Source organism: Lactuca sativa, chromosome 4, assembly GCF_002870075.4.
Source record: "Lactuca sativa cultivar Salinas chromosome 4, Lsat_Salinas_v11, whole genome shotgun sequence".
Lineage (NCBI taxonomy): Eukaryota > Viridiplantae > Streptophyta > Magnoliopsida > Asterales > Asteraceae > Lactuca > Lactuca sativa.
Genome location: NC_056626.2, coordinates 188,670,936 through 188,695,062, shown reverse-complemented (window position 1 = coordinate 188,695,062; position 24,127 = coordinate 188,670,936).

Below are 24,127 nucleotides of genomic sequence, written 5' to 3'. Positions count from 1 at the left end.
CAAGTATTGGGTCGACTAATAACGATCCATCTTATAAGTATCCTAGATTAGTACGTCTATTAACCTTTCTTTCCCCATTCTTGCGTAGATAGCATGGCTGGCTTCCACCATCCCGGCGATTCGTACTACCCAAACCAAGGCAATGGGGGATGGCTCGATGAGGAGTTAGAAGATGACCACCCGATCCCTTTGGATGATCATCAGGTAAAAGGCTTTTCGGATAGCTCCAGCTCCGAGCCAGAAGTTAACAACCTACCCACTGTAGCTCCAAACCCCAACCCCCGTCTAGCATTTCAAGGTCCCACTCCTATGTGGGCAATAACCTTGAACCGATGGAGCGATGAGCAGGGTCAGCCTTTACCTTTCAATGAAGATCGAAGCTTCTACAACATAAGCGAAGGAGGATCAGCGGACCGAGTTTTGCCCATCATGGTTCGAAGGATTTCCAGGTACGTCGAGCAAAGTCAAGCAGCCGTTTCCCGAGTTGTGGAAGTGGATGCCAACTCTAACCTCAACACTGTTCGCATTCGCCAACTGGAAGAAGACATGGATAGAACGAGGAGGACCAATGAGGCTCTGCAGCAACAGTTAGCTGCATCCCGAGCCGAAATTAGGGAACTTCGAGCACGTCAAAGGACTCATGAACGACATCTTCAGGAACTTATGCGCCAACTAGTTGATCTAAGGGTTCGCCCAATGGGTACCCGTCGCCAGTAGAAGATGTCAAAACGTCTCACTCTTTTGTTTAAGGACTAGCCTTTTCTTTTCTATGCTCAGTAGAGCACTTGTCTGTAAACGTCTCTAACTTTGAAAGTACTCTAATTAGACCTCTATATTGCCAACATTTTCTTTTATGGTTTGATGTAGGACCTACTGTAGGGTCACTTTTCCCGAACTTGTATTACATCATTAATACCAGTAAAAATTGGCAGTTAACTACTCTGTTGCTATGACTCTCTCTCTCTGATAATTGGGCTATGTTGATTTAGTCCATAAAACCCTCTTATCATACTTGCAATAGACTCTTACTATTGTCAACATCTCTATGAACTTTCAGTAAAAGATGCCTCCTCGCAAGCGCCCGAATAGAGGCAGACCTGCGACTCAAACCCCACCTCCTCCACCTCCTCCTCCGCAAATTGATCCAGTGTTGTTTCAAACAGATGTGACCACAACTATGACGGCAGCCATGGCCTAAATGAATTTCGGCGATGCTAGTGGAGCCGGAATGGGCACCAACTCCAGACATGGTGAAATTCTCCCACGTACACAGGGGTGTACTTATAAAGATTTCATGAACTGTAAACCAACATTTTTCAATGGGACCGGATGAATCCTTGCTCTGTCCCAATGGATTGAAAGAGCCGAAGCCGTTTTCGAAATGTGCTCATGCCCCGAAGAGAGCAAAATCAAATTCGTTGCTGCCACCTTCACTAAAAGGGCCCTGACATGGTGGAACGGCCATGTCAATTCACTCTCTTTAGTAACAGCCAATGCCATGGGCTGGGACACACTAAAGGACCTACTGAGAAAGGAGTACTGCCCTAGAGGTGAGGTTCAGAAACTTGAGGAGGAACTCTGGAACCTCAAGATGAAGGGAACTGACATAGTGGCTTATACGGCCAGGTTCCGCGACTTGGTAGCTATGTGCCCTAACATAATCCTTTCTGAGAACAAGAAAATCGAACGATACATCTGGGGTTTAGTGCCCTCGTATCAAGGAAACGTTCTATCTTCACATCCTGCAACCTTTGACAGTGCCAAGGAGTTGGCCCACAGGTTGATTGATCATGAAACTCCTTCCACTGCAGCAACAACAACAACAACTGCCACTGCACCGCCCAAGGCATCCGACAACAAGAGGAAGCGGTGGGACAAAAAGAGGGACAAGAAAGCTCAATCCCCTTCCAAAAACCAACAAATAGTGGCTGTCCATGCTGCCACCACTCCTACTACCCCTGTACCTGCAAAAACCTATGTTGGGAACCTGCCCAAGTGCCCGAAGTGCCCTTTCCATCACAACGGCCCCTGCCGTGAATTGCACTGCACCAACTGCGGCCGGAAGGGCCATACCGTCCGGTTTTGCAGATCCCAACCCAAACCCATTTCTCAAGTCTCTGGTTCGGGAGTGAGCTAGGCCTGCTATGGCTGCGGTGAAGTTAGCCATTTCAAGAAAAACTGTCCGAAGGCCGGGAATACAGGGGGAACAGGAAGACTACTCGCTATTGGCCACAATGAAGCAGTAGCGGACCTCACAGTAGTCACGGGTACGTTCCTTCTCAACAACTCTTATGCTTGTGTTTTATTCGATAGTGGTGCAGAAAGAAGCTTCATAAACCAAAACTTTAAACACTTACTTAAGCAATCCTCCCAACCACTAAAAGAAACATTCGTCGTAGAAATGGCTAACGGAAAGACAGAAAGCTCTAACGAAATCTACAAAGGTTACACCCTTACATTAGATGATCATTCATTCCCAATCGACCCCATACCAGTTTCAGTTAAGAGTTTCGATGTCATTGTGGGCATGGATTGGTTGAGCCTTCATCGCGCAGATATCCTGTGCTTCGACAAAGCAGTCCATTTAAATCTATCGAATAACGAAACTCTGTTAATCTACAGAGACAAACCCGGTATGAGCCTACGTATCATCTCAAGTATTCAAGCCCAGAAGTACTTGCGTAAGGAATATCGCGCATTCCTTGCCCACGTCGTCGACACGAGCCAGAAAAAGAAAGATTTAAAAGACATTCCCATGGTATGTGATTTCCCCGACGTCTTTCCAGAAGAACTCCTGGGTTTACCTCCCAAACGTCAGTTTGAGTTCAGAATCGACCTAGTCCCAAGAGCTACCCCTGTAGCTAAATCGTCCTATCGTTTAGCGCCAGCAGAGATACAAAAACTATCCGGTCAACTTAACGAGCTGCTCAGCAAGGGCATTATAAGACCGAGCTTCTCACCCTGGGGAGCTCTGGTCTTGTTCGTGAAGAAGAAAGATGGATCATTGTGTAACACCGTAAATTTTCAAAATAATTTTTTCATTTCCAAAATCACATAATGTATCACATCACAAATCAAAATCCATAATCAATTCTGTTTTCAAAAACAAATCCCAAGATCTCTGATATAAAAATCTCCCTCAGTGTGTGTGTACGTGTCAAGCCGTCGCCTTCCCACGGTCCTCGCTGGTACCTGAGACATCAAACATAACAACTGTAAGCATAAATGCTTAGTGAGTTCCCCAAAATAACACATACTACAAATACGCCACTCGAGGCTAACCCGACCCTCTGGTCAAGATGTCTCAACGGGACCTTCCAGTCCCGCAGCTCGTCGGACCCTCTGGTCCAGTCATAGCTCATTAGGCCCTCTGGCCCGATCTGAATCGTTGGACCCTCCGGTCCGGTCTATATAGCCATACAGCATACAATAACACATAGCATACAATCTCATAAATAGCACATAATCTCATACATAACACATAAGACCCTCTGGTCAACTCATAATACCACTCAAGGTAACGTATAGTGAGAAGACTCACCTCGCGTGTCTCGGTAACTCGTAAAGCTCTCAACCACTAGTGCTCGATCTCCCGAGCTATCATCCTCCTACAACACAGGTGTATCTTTACTTAATACTACTTGACTCTGACTGACTAATACCACTAAGTCAAACCAGTCAACACTGGTCAACGGTCAACGGTCAACGGTCAACCCGACTCGCCGAGTCTGGCGTGGACTCGCCAAGTCCATACAGGAACCCGATTCCCTCTGAATCTCTTCCAACTCACCGAGTCACTCACCCAACTCGGTTACACAGTCCCTGGTCCGAAGTCTTTGAACAACCCACACCAACTCGCCGAGTCTGGGATTGGACTCGGCGAGTGCACTCCATGCACAACCTCAAACGACCTTCTAAGGTCAGATCCACTCCAGTAACTCATAGATCCAGTCCCCTTAAGCTTATTAACCACGTAAAGTCTGAGTCTTGGTGCTCAATAAGCATCATATAGCTCATTAATGGAGGTTTAGCCTCAAATACATAGATCCCAATCTAAAACCTCCATGGATGCACATAAAGCTTGGGCAAGGAGGTGCTCTGGACCTCTATGGGTCTAGATTCAGAGCCATAACTCGCCAAGGGACCATAATGATGCTAGATCTAGCCACAAATGGGTTCAAAAACCCTAAATCTATATGAACATCACAATAACAAAGAAGGATTCGAATGGTACCTCAGATGTGATGTCCTGGACCTTAGCTCTTCAAGAATCCACCCCTCTCTTGCTTCCTCTTGGCTAGATCTTCTCTTCCCTTGCTAGACAATAACTCCAAGAATGGCTTTTTCCCTCACTTGAATCACTCAATTGATCTAGGGTTTCACTCTGGGGACTAATGAGCGCAAATGACGGCCATAAGGCCCTTTAAATAGGCCGCAAACCCGAGAAATTAGGGTTTCATTAAACGTCGCAGACTCGCCGAGTCCACTAAGGAGACTCGCCGAGTCCGAGCATCAATCCGGATGAGAACCCACGTCTTAACTCGGCGAGTCTATGCACCAACTCGCCGAGTCCCTTCTCAAAACTCAAAATAAAAAGATTAATTAATATACCTGGAATCCCGGATGTTACAATTCTCCCCCACTAGAATCTGACTTTGCCCTCGAAGTCTCATTCCTGAAATAACTCTGGATGCTGCTCCCGCATCTCCCGCTCCGGTTCCCAGGTCAACTCGGATCCCTTCCGATGCTGCCACTGAACTTGTACCAAAGGCACTTCCTTGTTCCTCAGAACCTTGATCTTTCGATCCACAATCGCAACTGGTCTCTCTGCGTAGTTCAGGCTCGCATCCACCTGAATATCCTCCAACGGCACCACTGCCGACTCGTCGGCAATACATTTCCTCAACTGCGAGACATGAAAGGTATCATGGATCTGCCCCAACTCAGCAGGTAGGTCCAACCGGTAGGCTATCCTGCCTACCCTAGCAATTACCCTGAAGGGTCCAATGTACCGGGGTCCCAACTTGCCTCTCTTCCTGAATCGTATCACTCCTTTCCAAGGAGAGACCTTTAGGAGCACAAGATCACCGACCTCAAACTCGAGCTCGGACCGACGCCTGTCCGCATAACTCTTCTGGCGACTCTGCGCGGTCAACCACCTCTGCCTGACCTACTGAATCTGCTCGGTCGTCTGGAGTACAATCTCCGTGCTACCTATCACCCGCTGCCCCACCTCTCCCCAGCAGATGGGGGTGCGACACCTCCGCCCATACAACAGCTCAAAGGGTGGCATACCAATGCTCGAATGATGGATGTTGTTATACGAAAACTCTGATAAAGGTAGGTAGGTGTCCCAGCTCCCTCCGAAATCCAGAACACATGCTCGGAGCATATCCTCAAGCGTTTGAATCGTTCGCTCGCTCTGTCCGTCCGTCTACGGGTGGTATGCAGTACTGAAATGCAATCTCGTACCCAACTCCTCATGAAACTTCTTCCAAAACCTGGAAGTAAGACGCACATCCCGGTCTGAGACAATCGACATCGGAACTCCATGCCGCGATACCACCTCTCTCACATATAATTCTGCCAATTTCTCCGCATAAGAACTCTCGCTGATGGCTAGAAAATGAGCGCTCTTCGTCAATCTATCCACGATCACCCAAATCGCATCAACTCCTCTCGCAGTCCTTGGAAATTTGGTGATAAAATCCATGGTAATCTGTTCCCACTTCCACTCGGGAATCTCCAACGGTTGCAGCTTACCATGCGGACGCTGGTGCTCGGCCTTAACTTGGCGACAAGTTAGGCACCTCTCGACGAACCAAGCAACATCCCTCTTCATACAGGGCCACCAATACTCCTTCTTTAGGTCCAAATACATCTTGGTAGCCCCAGGATGGATCGAGAATTTCGATCGATGTGCCTCCTCCATCAAAATCGTACGCGTCCCGCCCACAAACGGTACCTAAATCCGTCCCTGAAACGTCATAAGTCCCCGACCATCAGTAACGAATTCCGATACCTGACCAACCACCCGCTCCCTCTTCTGATTTTCTGATCTCGCAGCCTCAGCCTGAGCCCCTCGGATGGTGTCCAAAATCGGAGTCGTCACTGTCAACCTCAAACAGATGTCTCGCAATGGGGCACTCTCTGCCCTACGACTCAGGGTGTCAGCTACCACATTAGCCTTGCCCGGGTGGTACAGGATCTCGCAATCATAATCCTTTACCACATCCAACCATCTCCTCTGCCACATATTCAGATTTGGCTGATCCATCAGGTACTTCAAACTCTTGTGGTCCGTGTATACCGTACACCGAACCCCATACAGATAGTGACGCCAGATCTTGAGGGCGAACACCACAGCCCCCAACTCCAGATCGTGGGTGGGATATCTCGTCTCATGAGACTTTAACTATCTCGATGCATACGCGATCACATGACCTCTCTGCATCAACACTGCTCCCAACCCCGATATTGATGCATCACAGTACACCACAAAATCCTCCATCCCTTCCGGCAATGCAAGCACGGGAGCTTCGCACAATCTCTGGCGAAGAGTCTCAAATGAGGTCTGCTGCTCCGGACCCCATGAGAAAGTAACACCCTTCTGGGTTAACTTGGTAAGTGGCACAGCAATTTTGGAGAAGTCCCTAATAAATCTCCGATAGTAGCCTGCCAGCCCCAAGAAACTTCGGATCTCTGCAGGTGACCTCGGCACCTCCCAACTCATCACGGCCTCGATCTTGGCCGGGTCAACCAATATTCCATTCTGGTTAACGAGATGCCCTAAGAATTGGACCTCCCGTAACCAAAAATCGCACTTGGAGAATTTGGCGAATAGCCTCTCCGACCTCAGAACCCCGAGGAGCTCCCTCAAATGCTCCTCATGCTGCTCTCTGGTCCTCGAATACACCAGGATATCATCAATGAATACAATGACTGAATGATCCAACATCGGCCTACACACCCTGTTCATGAGATCCATGAATGCTGCTGGTGCATTGGTGAGCCCGAATGGCATCACCACGAACTCGTAATGCCCGTAACGAGTCCTAAACGCCGTCTTCTGGATATCCTCATCCAGAACTCTCATCCGGTGATATCCCGATCTCAAGTCAATCTTGGAAAACCAAGACGCCCCCTGCAACTGATCGAATAGATCATTAATCCTCGGCAACCGATAACGGTTCTTGACCGTCAACTTGTTCAACTCCCGGTAATCAATGCACATCCGGTGTGAACCATCCTTTTTCTTGACAAAAAGGATCGGCGCTCCCCAGGGAGAGCTACTGGGATGGATGAACCCTTTCCCCAACAACTCTTGCAGCTGTGAGGATAACTCTTGCATCTCTGGCGGTGCCAACCGATATGGCGCCTTAGCGATAGGCGCAGCCCCGGGAATCAAATCGATACGAAACTCCACTTGCCTCTCGGGAGGTACGCCCGGCAACTCCTCAGGGAACACGTCCCGGAACTCACGCACTACCGGCACATCATCCACTGAACTTGGCCTCCCAACGGCCTCTCGTACATCCGTCACATAAGCCACGAATCCCTTGCAGCCTTGCTGCAAACTCCGCCTCGCTCTGGCAGCCGAACAGAATACCGAACCACCACGAGTCCCCTCGCCATAAACTGTCAGCACTCCCCCACTAGGATCTCGGATCGTCACCAACTGACGCTCGCAATCTATGATAGCCCCGAAACGGCTCAACCAATCCATGCCTACTATGACACATACATCCCCCATAGCAATCGGAATCAAATCAATCGGGAACTCCACCCCGAAGATCTCCAGTATGCATCCACGTATCACTTCGGTAGCACATACCTCACGCTCATCTGCTATGGAAACCCGCAGAGGTCGACTCAACGCCTCTCTCGGAATACTAATGCGCCGACTAAAAGCTAAAGATATGAAAGACCGACTCGCACCCGAGTCGAATAAAACCAATGCAGGTACAGAACTCACAAGAAAAGTACCTACACACAACATATAGCAATTACAATAGCATAAACTCAACATAAAATAGATAAAGATTACATACCTGCCACGACGTCAGGTGCTGCGCGGACCTCCTCCGCAGTCAGCTGGAAGGCTCTCCCCCTAGCCTTCGGTGCTTCGGCCTTCACTGGCCGGGTCTCGGTAGCTCGAACCACAGGTGCAGATCTCTGCGCTGATCTCTGAAGCTGGGGGCACTCGGCCTTCCGATGGCCGGTCTGGTTGCAATGGAAGCAAACCGAGAACCCCTTTGGACAGTCCCTCGCAAAATGTCCTTCCTTCCCCCATTTGTAGCATACCCCAGTCTTGCACGGCCCGTCATGGCTCTTGCCGCACTTCCCACAAGTGCGAACCCTCGAACTGCCTGTCCTCGAATCAGCGGGCTTTGCCCGCTTGGCGGCCGGCTGCGACTGTGCCGGTCGCCGATCACCCTTCTGCAACTCAGTCTCCTCCCTCGCCTATGTCTCAAGCTCGATCTCCCTCTTCCTGGCATTTGCCTGGAGCTCGGCAAATGTCCGATAAGTCGAGTTCACCACGAACTCATGGATGTCCCTCCTCAAGATGCTCAGATAACGGCTCATGCGAGCCTGCTCAGTGGACACCAACTCCGGGCAAAACAGCGCCCGCTCATGAAACATCCTCGTAATCACTGTCACCGACTCGGTCCCCTGCTTGAGGGTCAGAAACTCCTGAGCTAAACGTTCCCTCTCCACTTGGGGAACATACTCGTCACGAAACATCGTAGTAAACCTCTCCTAGGTCACTACAGTCAGCTCAGCTGTAGAATAGCTCGCGGTCACAAATTTCCACCAGTCCTTCGCCCCCAAGCGAAGCTGGTTGAGTGCGAATCGCACCCTCAAGTGCTCCGGACATGAGCACGTATAGAAACACCCCTCTATGTCTGAGATCCACCTCATAGCGGCGATCGGATCCTGTGTACCATCAAACTCCGGTGGTTTTGTGTTGCTGAACTCTCGGTACAGCAACGAATCACCACCCTCGGGTCTCGCAGCCGCAACAGCTGCGGTGGCTGCAGCATCAGTCAAAGCAGCGTATCGCTCGTCAAATGTCTCAATCAGTGTGGTCTTAATAGACCCAAACATCTCCGGAATCTCGGCTCTGATGGCAGCGGCCACCTCCTCATGGATGATCCGACGAATCTCCTCATCGCTCACCTCACTGCTCTCGGGGTTATGGCGTGTGCCAACCATGATCAACCTCTGAAATACAACATAAGAAATATCAGGAATACTCTCGAGCATACTCACACTCGATAACTCAAACATCCTCTCTCCTGGTACTCCCAAGGATTCTTACTTGGACTGCGCACCAATCCGGTGTTTTCGATAGTACGGGCCCAATACTATCGTCCACACCGAATCGATATACAACCCGAGTCCTCCTCCTAGGATCCCAAATCGTAAACACTCTACTCTCGCTATGCACTGGCTACTCTCAATAGCCCTCCCCTGAGCTCCTCACTGCTACCTACTCACTCTCTCAAAGTGTCTCCTAGCAGCAGCGATCTTCTAAGCTAAGGCATCACAAATCAGGCCCACTCTAGTCCTAATAGGAATACCTAGCCTCTCTAACATGCACCACATAATATCTCATAACTCATAACATATAATGTAAAGGTATTTTGGGGATTGACCGTTCGGGCGCTGGCTGACTGTACATACCTTCCACTCTGCTCGTTTCCAAAAACCTCTTTTTCTTTTTAGAAAATTTTAGTTTTATTTGAAAATTCCTCAAATCCTCGGTTTGAGTTCAAATACGCCCGAAGGTGCATCCGAATCCCTCAAACCAAGGCTCTGATACCAACTTGTAACACCGCAAATTTTCAAAATAATTTTTTCATTTCCAAAATCACATAATGTATCACATCACAAATCAAAATCCATAATCAATTCTGTTTTCAAAAACAAATCCCAAGATCTCTGATATAAAAATCTCCCTCAGTGTGTGTGTACGTGTCAATCCGTCGCCTTCCCACGGTCCTCGCTGGTACCTGAGACATCAAACATAACAACTGTAAGCATAAATGCTTAGTGAGTTCCCCAAAATACCACATACTACAAATACGCCACTCGAGGCTAACCCGACCCTCTGGTCAAGATGTCTCAGCGGGACCTTCCAGTCCCGCAGCTCGTCGGACCCTCTGGTCCAGTCATAGCTCATTGGGCCCTCTGGCCCGATCTGAATCGTTGGACCCTCCGGTCCGGTCTATATAGTCATACAACATACAATAACACATAGCATACAATCTCATAAATAGCACATAATCTCATACATAACACATAAGACCCTCTGGTCAACTCATAATACCACTCAAGGTAACGTATAGTGAGAAGACTCACCTCGCGTGTCTCGGTAACTCGTAAAGCTCTCAACCACTAGTGCTCGATCTCCCGAGCTATCGTCCTCCTACAACACAGGTGTATCTTTACTTAATACTACTTGACTCTGACTGACTAATACCACTAAGTCAAACCAATCAACGGTCAACGGTCAACCCGACTCGCCGAGTCTGGCGTGGACTCGCCGAGTCCCTATAGGAACCCGATTCCCTCTAAATCTCTTCCAACTCACTGAGTCACTCACCCGACTCGGTTACACAGTCCCTGGTCCGAAGTCTCTGAACAACCCGCACCAACTCGCCGAGTGCACTCCATGCACAACCTCAAACGACCTTCTAAGGTCAGATCCACTCCAGTAACTCATAGATCCAGTCCCCTTAAGCTTATTAACCACGTAAAGTCCGAGTCTTGGTGCTCAATAAGCATCATATAGCTCATTAATGGAGGTTTAGCCTCAAATACATAGATCCCAATCTAAAACCTCCATGGATGCACATAAAGCTTGGGCAAGGAGGTGCTCTGGACCTCTATGGGTCTAGATTCAGAGCCATAACTCGCCAAGGGACCATAATGATGCTAGATCTAGCCACAAATGGGTTCAAAAACCCTAAATCTATATGAACATCACAATAACAAAGAAGGATTCGAATGGTACCTCAGATGTGATGTCCTGGACCTTAGCTCTTCAAGAATCCACCCCTCTCTTGCTTCCTCTTGGCTAGATCTTCTCTTCCCTTGCTAGACAATAACTCCAAGAATCAACAATGGCTTTTTCCCTCACTTGAATCACTCAATTGATCTAGGGTTTCACTCTGGGGACTAATGAGCGCAAATGACGGCCATAAGGCCCTTTAAATAGGCCGCAAACCCGAGAAATTAGGGTTTCATTAAACGTCGCAGACTCGCCGAGTCCACTAAGGCGACTCGCCGAGTCCGAGCATCAATCCAGATGAGAACCCGCGTCTTAACTCGGTGAGTCTATGCACCAACTCGCCGAGTCCCTTCTCAAAACTCAAAATAAAAAGATTAATTAATATACCTGAAATCCCGGATGTTACAGATTCCGTATGTGCATTGATTATAGGGAGCTCAAAAAAACTCACGGTCAAAAATCGCTACCCTCTTCCCCGTATAGACGACTTATTCGACCAACTGCAAGGGGCGAGTTACTTTTCCAAGATTGATCTTACGTCCGGGTATCACCAGTTACAAGTGCTTGAGGAGGATGTTCCGAAAACAGCCTTCCGAACTCGTTATGGACACTCCGAGTTTATAGTGATGCCCTTTGGACTGACTAACGCACCCGCAGTATTTATGGACTTGATGAATAGGGTGTGTCGTCCTTTCTTAGATCAGTTCGTCATCATCTTTATTGATGACATACTTGTCTACTCTCAGAGTTAGGAAGAACATAGCAATCATCTACGACGAGTACTAGAAACCCTACGATCGGAGAAGTTATACACGAAGTTCTCTAAGTGCGAATTTTGGATCCGAAGAGTCAAATTCTTAGGACACGTGGTTAGTGAGGAAGGAATCCACGTGGACCCATCCAAGATTAAAGCTATTGAGAACTGGTCAGCACCGAAGACGCCTACAGAAATCCGTCAATTTCTAGGCCTCGCTGGCTACTACCACAGATTCATTCAGAACTTGTCTTGGATTGCGAAACCTCTCACCACATTAACTCAGAAAGGCGTGACATTTGACTGGGGAGAGAAACATGAGAAGGCATTCCAAACCCTGAAGCGAGCCCTATGCACCGCACCGGTATTATCCTTTCCCAAAGGGACAGATGATTTTGTGGTGTACTGCGATGCATCAAACCAGGGGCTCGGTTGTGTCCTGATGCAACGAGGTAAGGTCATCACCTATGCCTCGAAGCATCTAAAGACACATGAGGTTAACTACACCACTCACGCCCTCGAGTTAGGAGCGGTTGTATTCGCTCTAAAGATCTGGAGACATTACCTGTATGGAACGAAGAGCACAATATACACTGACCACAAAAGTCTCTAACACATACTGAATCAGAAGGAGCTCAATATGAGACAACGACGGTGGGTCGAACTACTCAATGATTACGACGGCGAGATTCGTTATCACCCGGGAAAGGCCAATGTAGTAGCAGACGCCCTAAGTAGAAAAGAGTATTCTGGCCGAACAGTCAAGTCGTTGACAATGACTATCCATTCACATCTATCCGCACAGATTAAGGAGGCTCAGCTCGAAGCCTTGAAGCCTGAGAATGTGGTAGGAGAATCTTTACGTGGAATGGATAAGAACTTAGAAGTCAAGGGTGACGGAGCCTTATATCTCATGGATCGAATCTGGACGCCGCGTCACGATGGTTTCAGAGACTTGGTCATGAAGGAAGCACACAACACTCGATATTCTGCTCACCCAGGTTCAGATAAGATGTATCTGGATCTCAAAAAGTTATACTGGTGGCCTAACATGAAAGCAGAGATTGCTACCTTCGTGAGTAAATGTCTTACTTGTGCGAAGGTCAAGGTCGAATACCAGAAGCCATCAGGTCTTCTCCAGCAACCGGAGATACCGGAGTGGAAGTGGGAGCATATCACTATGGATTTCATAACCAAGCTACCCAAGACAACTAGTGGGCTTGATACCATATGGGTCATCGTTGACAGATTGACCAAGTATGCACACTTCCTACCCATCAAAGAGACAGACAAGATGGAGAAACTCACAAGAACATTCATCAAAGAGATCATACGGCTGCACGGCATCCCTATATCTATTATCTCCGATAGAGATAGTAGGTTCACTTCGAGATTTTGGCAATAGCTACAAAGCGCCTTAGGGACGAGGTTGGACATAAGTACAACCTACCATCCGCAGACCGACGGGCAAAGTGAGAGGACCATCCAAACCCTGGAGGACATGTTGCGGGCCTGTGTGATTGACTGTGGTAAGGCATGGGATACCCACTTACCCCTTTTAGAATTTTCTTACAATAACAATTATCACACAAGCATCAAGGCAGCCCCGTTGGAAGCCCTCTACGACCGGAAGTGCAGATCCCCTCTGTGTTGGGCTGAGGTGGGTGACACTCAATTAGCTAAGGGACGAGTTCCTGACAGCGCTCTTATGGGTTCGGAGATCATTGGATAAATGACCGAGAAAATTGTACAAATTCGCGAACGATTAAAAGCCGCTAGGGATCAACAGAAAAACTATGCAGGCAAACGAAGAAAACCTTTGGAATTCCAGGTGGGAGACCGAGTCTTTTTGAAAGTCTCACCCTGGAAGGGCACGATACGCTTTGGAAAGCGTGGAAAGCTGAACCCAAGGTATATAGGGCCTTTCGAGATTCTCGCCAGAATCGGCCCCGTAGCTTACAAACTCAACCTACCCCGTAAGCTCAGTAACATACATCCAACCTTCCATGTCTCAAAGCTTAAGAAATGCCTATCCGACGAGACTCTCGTAATCCCACTCGACGAGATCGAGGTCAACGAGGGCCTCAACTTCGTGGAAGAGCCTGCCGAGATTATGGACCGAAAGTTCAAACGAACGAAACAAGCCGCATCCCAATTGTGAAGGTTCGCTGGAATGCCAAACGAGGACCGGAGTTCACTTGGGAGCGCGAGGATCAAATGAAACTCAAGTATCCCCATCTCTTTGCTTAGTAGTTTTGTAATAACTTAGCTACTTGAATTCTAAATTTCGGGATGAAATTTCCCCTAACGGGGGGATGATGTGACAATCCAAAATTTATTCCATCGTTATAACCCGTTTCCGTTAATAGAATATTCTATGTTATTAAGGTTCAGTTAATATTGGGGTGAACAAACCAATAAATGTTTTATTTTATTTTATGTTATTAATGTCGTAATGAAATAAATAAAAACACGTGAATTATCCTTCCGTTTAGTTGGAAAAAGTTTTTAATTACGACAATTTAATCGGGTAAAAATTTAAGCCTCGTTAAACATCAGTATCGGGTAGAATTCTACCGTGTCTCAAACCTAAACAATATTTAAAGTTGAGATAACTTCATTTGGAAGCTTTTCACCCTCTCTCTACTCTCTCTCTACCATTTCAAGCTTTTGATCAAAAATCACCCTATTTCAAGCTCCAATTTGGTAAGATATCCATCCTAACTCTTAGATTTTCATGCTTAGCTTGTATTTTCGTATCAAAATCATCCAAAAGGACCATAATCATGTGTTTACGGCCCTGGAACATCCTTGGGCCGCAAACACACATGGATGGGGTTTTTGAGCCTTAAAACCCTTCCAAACCACATTTGGGACTTAGATATGACTTAGGGGCTTGCAATACCGGACTTGGAACACCTAAACCTTAACATTTGAGGGGTAAACAAGAGTTTACGGCCCAAGCACATGCTTAGATCGTAAAATCCATTTCATAGGTCGTAAACCCCTTTAAAGGTGTTAAAATGCCCCTTAAGCACCTCCTAAGCCTTGGAATAAAGTCTAGAACCATCCAACAATGTGTTAGGGACCTTATTCAACCACCCCCTAAGGAGTTCACGGCCGTAAACCCTCCAAGGAATGTTTCATGGGCCGTAAACTCCTAAAAGGTGGTCAATTGGTGCCCTAACTTCCTTCCATGGCTTGTACCTTGCACTAGAAACTCTTGTAATTGACCTAGGACCACCAAAGCACATTAATATTGGGTACATAAGAGTTTATATCCGTAAAATCCTAGTTTACTGTCGTAAACTCCTCAAATAGTCCCTATGATGTTCAAATTCCATTCCAATGCCTTAAAACCCAGCCTAGCATTACCCCACAAGAGTTGTAAGATCATTAAGCACCCAAGAACACCCCCACCATGATTTTATGGCCGTAAACTCATGGGGAGTTGGTCATTTGGGCCGAAAACTCCATAAGGAGTTTACTCTTGAAGAGCAAACTTCATATCCAAGCCATTCTCACCCTTAGATGCTACCCGGGTCACTACTAGCACTTGAAATGCAATGTTTTCACGTCTCGGAGTGTATTTTCTTATCTAATTAGTGCTTCAAAGTCTAATTAGATACAATTATATATCTCTTCATATTACATAGGAACCTCGCGCATTCTCAAGCCCCAAACTGACACTTAACATCTATCCGACACATTCCTCGTCTGGTGAGTTCATACCTCTTAATGAATCTTTTCAAATGTTTACATGTTTTAGGGGGCGGATGCAAGTTAAATGCAACAAGTGTTAATATCAAATCATATGTGATTTATAACCTGCAACTAAAAAGGATTTTCTATATTTTTAGCTATTTATCAATAAAACTGTTTTAATACTTATCAAACGCATTTTCAAGGTTAAATTGTTGTTAAACTATTTTCAACTGTGCTTAAACTACTTTTCTTTTAAACTATATCTACACTATTATATTTATATAAGTAAGACTTGAAGGACTTAGGACCGATAGCTTGCCTTATTTCCTGTTCTTGTTTGATTGTGGTCTTAGGGTATATTGTTATCCGTCCGACTGTCGTTGATTTCTTAGTTATATATTATATATATTTGCGTTAGATATGAAAGTCTTCACCTTATTCAATATCCTTGTGAATCAAAGGCATCCAATCCAACACTCTATTTAACTATAATAGGTATAGTTAAGACTACTGCTCGTTACCTCTATTACTACTATACTCACTATAATCGTTACTACTACAAGTTAATACACGTTAAAGAGAACACTCTATGTACTATACTAAAAGTTTACTATACTATAACACAAGAGAATACACTAATCCAGAGTATAATACACTATCCCTTTATACGGCACTCTACTGCGTAAATACAATGTAACCAGAGCTTCCCGGAAGGAAAACAACACTACATGTATAGATCTATACAAGACGGACACTATTACATCTCGACTGTTGACTACAGTCCGAACCGACTAGGCCCACGGGTGGCACTACCTCGCTACACTACGTATGACTGAGAAAGTCATCGGACCCTCTATTATCATTCAGTTTGGTTACATAAGAGATCAAATCCATATCCAAATTAACAACACCAAGACTTAAAGTTTAAGATAACTTCCCGAAGGAAATTAACAAATATTACTAATTGAAGTTTGTAACACTACTACAGCCAACCGACAATACTTTTCCTCATCCACGTTACTTGAAGGAGGTTTATTACATTATTTTTATAACTGAAAGTTTCAATGGAAATACTTTTACACACTCGAAGGATTTTACTTACATATACTCAATTCTGGAAAATATAGGATTTTCTAGGGATTTTTCTACTATTCTTAAACAGTAATTACAACTTTTATATTACATGGTTATAACTACTTTTATACAAACAACGACACTAAATTCTTATGAACTCACCAGCTTTATGCTGATACTCGTTTTCAAAATAACTTGTATCCTCAAGTCAAAGATAGACAGGTACTGGTGCAACTTTTGAGAAGATGGAGCATATACAAGATTCATCTTTTATTTTGTTTATACTTTTGGTGTCTATTAACTGTACATAACACGTTTGTAATTATAATCACTATATTAATGAAATGGTTGTTGTCACTTGTTTTTACTATTATGCAATTGTTATGATACTATACATGACGTCCTCCACCCCAGAACGTATTCCGCCGTTCTCGGTTTTGGGGTGTGACATTAATTCCCACACCTATATAAAGGACCCCTTAGGCATGAGATTTTGGCTACACCTTAACCCTAGAAGTCTTGGAGTCGGTTTTTCCCTCTCTCCTCTCTCTCTTGCTTCATCCAGTTGCTTGTGGTGTTTGTGATTCATTAGAGGCACAACATTTGGGGTGCTAAGGTTCTCAAAGCTTCAAGATCTACTATCAACAATCAAGGTATTCATCTAACTTGTTTATTTGCTATTCAATTAGTTTTGTTGTATGCTAGATTAGGTTTTACAAGCTTTGGATAAATTTGCATGTACAATAGAGAAACCTAGCTCCAAAGCTTTAGGGTTTTGCATGTGCACATTGGATGTTCTTTTGCTGAAAACCCATCATAAGGTGCCTTGGCAATAGACGCCGCTCCCGTAACCAAATCGATCCGGAACTCCACCTGCCTCTCGGGAGGCACACCTGGTAACTCCTTGGGAAAAACATTTGGAAACTCGCACACTATCGGACCTCGGCGATAGTACTCGGCCTCTTGGTGGCAATCTGCGTATCCATCACATATGCCAAAAAGCCCATACAACCCTACTATAGACTCTGCCTTGCTCTGGCAGCAGAGAAAAAAGTTGATCCAGATCAAGTACCCTCGCCATACACCGTAATCACTCCCCCACTAGGGTCTCATCTAGTCACTAACTGACGCTCACAGTTGATCATAGCTCCAAACGACTCAGCCAGTCCATGCCCACTATAACACATACATCACCCATCGTGATAGGTACCAGGTCTATCAGGAACTCAACACTAAAAATATCTAGTACACATCCCCGGATCATATCAATAGCAAAACCTGCATGCTCGTTGGCTATAGATACCCTCAGAGGTCGACTCAACGCCTCACGTTGGATACTGATGTGAGGACTAAAATCTAAAGACACGAAGGATCGACTTGCACCTGAGTCAAATAACACCAAAGCAGGTACATAATTAACAAGAAAAGAACCTATAAACATCACAATATAAACACAAAATATCTCAAAAGAATATAAATAAAGAATACGTATCAGCCATGACGTCAGGTGCTGCGCGAACCTCCTTCACTGTCAGCTGAAAGGCTCTCCTACGAACCCTCGGTGTCTCGACCTTTGCTGGCCGACTCTCAGTAGCACGTAAAGCAGCAAGTGCAAATACCTGTGCTGATTCCTAAAGAAGCTGGGGGCACTCAGCCTTCCGATGGCCATTCTGGTTGTAGTGAAAGCAAACTGCAAACCCCTTCGGGCAATCCTTCGCTATGTGCCCCTCTTTGCCACATTTGTAGCAAATCCCCGCTCGACACGATCCCTCGTGACTCTTGCCTTACTTACCACAAGTACGGCCCTTCTGGCCCCCAGTCCTCGTATCATCGGGCTTAACCTGCTTCGTCGCCGGCTGCGACTGCACTGGTCTCCGGTCCCTACCCCGAGACTCCTCCTCCTCCCTGGTTTGTAACTCTAGCTCGATCTCCCTACGTATGGCATTGGTCTGAAGCTCAGCCAATGTCCTGTATGATGAGTTCTCCATGAACTCTAGTATGTCTCTCCTCAATATGCTCAAATACCGGCTCACACGTGCCTTCTCAGTGGACAAGTGTTCAGGGCAAAACAACACCCTCTTGTGAAACATCCTCGTAATCTCCATCACCGACTTTGTCTTCTGCTTGAGAGACAAAAACTCCTGGGCGAAATGTTCCATTTCCACAACGGGAACATACTGATCTTGGAACAAATGGGTGAACCTCTCCCACGTCACTGTAGCATGGTCTGTAGGAGTAAAACTGGTAGTCACAAACTTCCACTAGTTCTTCACCCCCGCACGAAGCTGGTACAACACAAACCGAACCCTTAAATGATCAGGACATGAACACGTATAGAAACACCCCTCAATATCAGAGATCCATCTCATAGCAGCAATCAGATCTTGTGTCCCATCAAACTCTGCTGGCTTCGTGTTGCTGAACTCCGGAAACAACAACGAGTCACCTCCTTGTGGTCTGTCAGCAGCGACAGCTGCGGTGGCTACAACAGCAACAACCTCAGTAATAGCAGTGTATCGCTTATAAAATGTCTCAATCAGTATGGTCTTAATAGACCCAAACATCTCAGTAATCGCCTATTGAATGGCTGCGACCACTTCCTCATGAATCATCCTGCGAATCTCATCATCACTAGTCCTACTGCTCTCGGGGTTGTGGCGTGTACCCACCATGATGTCTCTGAAACACAACACAAAAATCATTAGAGTCTCACTCGAGCATACTCATACTCGATCACTCACCCCTACTTGTTCCTTAGCATCCTAAGGATTCTAACTTGGGTTGCATACAAATCCGGTGCTTTCAGTAATACAGGCCCGATACTACCTTCCACACCAACCTGTAGTCACCCCAAGTCCTCCTCCTAGGATCCCAGTTCACAAGTACTTTATCTCTCATAAATAACAGACTACCCACTCATTAGATCTCTCATATACTCATCTAGGTATCTCTCCTAGATTATCTATCGACTAAGAACTCTCTCTAAGTGATTCCTGCTAGATACTCTTACTCGGCACATTCTCAAGACACATAACAGATAGCAACGACTCCTAGGCTAAGGCATCACAAATAAGGCAACTCTAGCCCTAAATATGAATTACTTAGCCTATCCTCTAGCATGCATCACTAATATCTCATAAATATCTCATAACACAAATAAGTAAGGGTATTTTGGGAATCACCATTCAGGCTCTGGCTGATTGTACACACTGCACCAACTCGTTTTCTCTTAAAACTCTTTCTCATTTTAGAAAAATCATTTCTTTGAAATTTTTTCTCAAATCTTCAGTTTGAGTTCAGAAATACCCGAAGGTACACCTGAATCCCTCAAACCAAGGCTCTAATACCAACTTGTAATAATGTAAATTTTCAAACCAAAATTTTCATTTTTAAAACACACAAAAACTCATAATATATCTCAAAAACATAATTGTCTAAAGTGTCAACACAATCCACATAAAAGTGTAACTATCCCATAATCATCCACAAAATCTCGCATCGGTGTGTTCAATCAAGCTGGCGCCTTCCCGTGATCTTGAGAGGTACCTGAAACACATAACACATAACACGGTAAGCACAAATCTTAGTGAGTTCCCCAAAATACCACACATATCTCATTAGCCTCTCATGGCTATACTCTAATAAGACCCTCCTATCAATGCGTCTCAGTGGGACCCTCCAGTCCCACAACTCGGATGGACCCTTCAGTCCTAACTCAGTAAGCTCAGAATAATACACAACACAAATCAAAAAGACATAATGCAGGATATCACAATACTCAATATAACACATAAGACCCTCCGGTCACACAAAGATTACCACTCTAGGTAAAGTATAGTGAGAAGATTCACCTTGTAAGTAAGCAAGTACTAATCTCGTACACGAATCTCGAACTAGCCTCTGGCTAACACATAAGATAATAATCTCTAATTAACACTTAAATCATGAGTCAAAATAAACTAGGTTATTCTCTTTCAAACTCTTGGAATGGGTAAAAGACCATTTTACCCCTACATGGTCCCCATACTCCCTGCCTTGACCAAACCCTAAAGTTAACATAAGTCAACACTTGAGTTAACTGTCCAAGTTGACTTGACTCGCCGAGTGCAACTATGTGACTCGTCGAGTCCCCCTTGTTCCTTCAGATCATCGCGAAAACCCAACTTAACTCGTCGAGTTGTCCTGTCAACTCACCGAGTTACCCATGTTCAGACTAATCGGGGAAAACCGTAGCTGACTCGTTGAGTCAGCTCTTTGACTCGTCGAGTCCCTTAAATCCAATTCTCATTTAGATGTTTTAAGGTAGATCTACCACTCCAAACTCTAGATCTAGCCTCCCAAGGTTCGAATGTCACGTAAAGCTTCAATCTTTACGTTCATGCATGGCATATTTGCTCCATAATGCCAATACAAGCTCTAACTAAGGTGTTTAAGCACAATAACTCTTTTATGGTTGGATAAAGCTGGGACCTTTGGACTCTATGGACCTCACAAGGTCCAGATCTAATGTCTCAATGCTTGGCAAGCACAAGTCATACAAAATCTCAAGGAAATATGGAAAAAGCCCCAAAAGTTCCTCATTAACAAGATCTAGACAACATGATGAGCAAGGTAATGACTTTTACCTTCCAACAGAATATCCAAGTGAATGAATACTGGATCTCACAACCTTTCCTCGTTCCTTGCTTGAATCTCACTTTTTCTCTTCCAATGATTCACCAAAACACTCAAATATTAGCTTTATCACTCTCTCTTAGCTCAAATGGCCGATTAGGGTTTCACACAGGGGAGTTGGGTAGCTGGTGAGGCGGAAATGAGGATATAAGTTCCTTTAAATAGGTCCCAACCCAGGAGATTTAGGGTTTCATCTCACAGCATCAACTCGGCGAGTCGGTCTTTAAACCCACGTGTTCAATCCAACTCTACTCGATGAGTTGGACACCCAACTCGTCGAGTCACTCATTAAATAATAAATAAATAAATAAATAAATGAAGTACCTGGGAGTCGGGATGTTACATTAAACAATAAAGTCAAAATCACATATTTTGGATAGTTTTTCATATACATTTGTAGAATTATTGAAGTGTTAATCGATAACTTGACACAAAATCTAACAACAAATATTAAAATGTCTAACTTATCATTTTATTTGTATTATTTGTGATTCAAGTTTGCTTTTCTATGATTTTTATGTCCTAAGGGTATTATTTGGTTGTTTTTTAGGTTTTCGGTTTAATTGGTTTTTTAATATCTGTAAATTAACCAAAACTGGGGTCATATGCAAGTAGAAGTGTGGGGGCACATGCCCCAATGGCTTGAAATTTCTTATATATATTACAATTGAATTTAGATAACTTTTTTATTTTAATAGAATACGTCCCCAATAACATTAGGATGTTTAGCTGAACTTGGGCAGCATAAAGAAAGCATTTAGTTGTTCATATATAATAAAAACCACAATTTCTAATTATGTATTCTTTCAAGTAATTTTATTTGACTTCTATTTCTTTGTCTAGATGATTTTCTTAACTAATTTTTAGTTTTAATTTTTAATATTATAAATCTTAATTTCTAACTTGATTCTGTTGAAAAATAACACTCAAATGTCTAGATGATTTTCGCAATCAATTTTTAGTTTTTAATTTTTAATATTATATATGAATTCTAGTGTGTTCCAAACCAATCAAAATCTTGGATCCGTCACTGACCATAAACAAACCAAATAAGATTCTGTTTAAATCTGTTTTGGATTAATTAGTTCAGTTTAACAGTTAAACTTAACAAAATTCCACATAAAAAATATTAAACTAAATAATCTTGACTGGTATAAATTAAATTAAACTAGTTCTGAACCATGTCATATAATTTATTATTTCTTAATTTTCTTTCCATGAACCTTGAACGCATTATGGGATTTTGATATGTATTTATGTTTTATCATATGTATATTTTAGAGAGTTTCACTATATTACTCTTAAACCTTGACTAAGTAGAGATACAATAATAATTGGGTTGAAAATTTCAATCCAATTCAACTTGTTTATTTTGTTTATTTAAATGAGTTGACATTTTCAACACAACCTAACCTTTTAGATAAATGGATTGTCACCGGGTTGATTTTTTTATATAGTTTCCAACTCAACCTATTAAATAAATGGATTAAACATGGGTTAACCCATTTAAAATCAATTAAATAAATTATATAATTAAATATTGTAACACTTAAATTATAAAACGTAAATAAAAGTTCATAATTATGACAAAAACACAATCCTAATTCATAAATACAAATAAATTGTTCAAATAAAATTAAAAATGTTTAGTTTCAAATTGATTTTACAGACTGACCAGTATTATCGGTGCTAAAAATTGATGGAAATTAGGATTGAATTTTATTAAACATAGATAACAATAATGCAACATTATAATTTACAAATTAATACTTTGATTAATACATGATAACATTCAAATAATTATTAAATTATATATATATATATATATATATATATATATATATATATATATATATATATATATATATATATATATATATATATATATATATATAAGTTAAATGGATTGACTGGTTGAAAACAAGTTGATAATTTTTACCCAACCCAATCTATTTAATTAAATGAGTTAGATGAGTTGACCCATATGAGCTAAATGGGTTGAAAATCTCAATCTAACCCATTAATTTTGGGTTGGGTTCAGATTAGATTGACGGATTAGGTCGATTTTTGTCAGCTCTATGCCTAAGTAGCTAGAGCTCCATAGAAAAAGATACACTGAATATTCCACTTTGACTACATAACATATATATTTATAACCCTCCCTAATAAATAAAGATATTTTTGTCACATGTTACATTCTCATTTATTTTGTCACATGTAATTTTATGGTTATCTTATATTAATTTTTATTCCACATGTCATTTTATGGTTTTTTTATTTTACTAAATTGTAGATACTATTTATATTCAATAATAAATACATATTAATTTCATTAATAAACTTTTCTTTTAATTTTAAAATTACCAAATTAAAGATTCATTAATTTTCTTTATTTATTTATCTAAATTATTTGTTTAAATTTAAACGAGAAAAAAAACACTTTAATTTTTATAATTCAATATTTCTCACTTTTCTTATAAATTCATACTTTTCAAAAGTATAGAATTATGTATTTAGTTTTTTTTAAATAAACTCATGTAATACATGAGTCTCACACCTAGTAGCATATATATAAAATGACGACACGATTTTTCTTTTATATATATATATATATATATATATATATATATATATATATATATATATATATATATATATATATATATATACCATCTATTAAACAACAAAGCCTACTCCTAGGTTTAATTTAATGTATAGAAATAAAATATAAATCTATTTATTTATTAATTATATATTTTATTCGGTTAAACCAAAAAGAATGAATTTTAACCAAAACCAAACTATATATATATATATATATATATATATATATATATATATATATATATATATATATATATATATATATATATATATATATATATATTAAACAACAAAGCCTA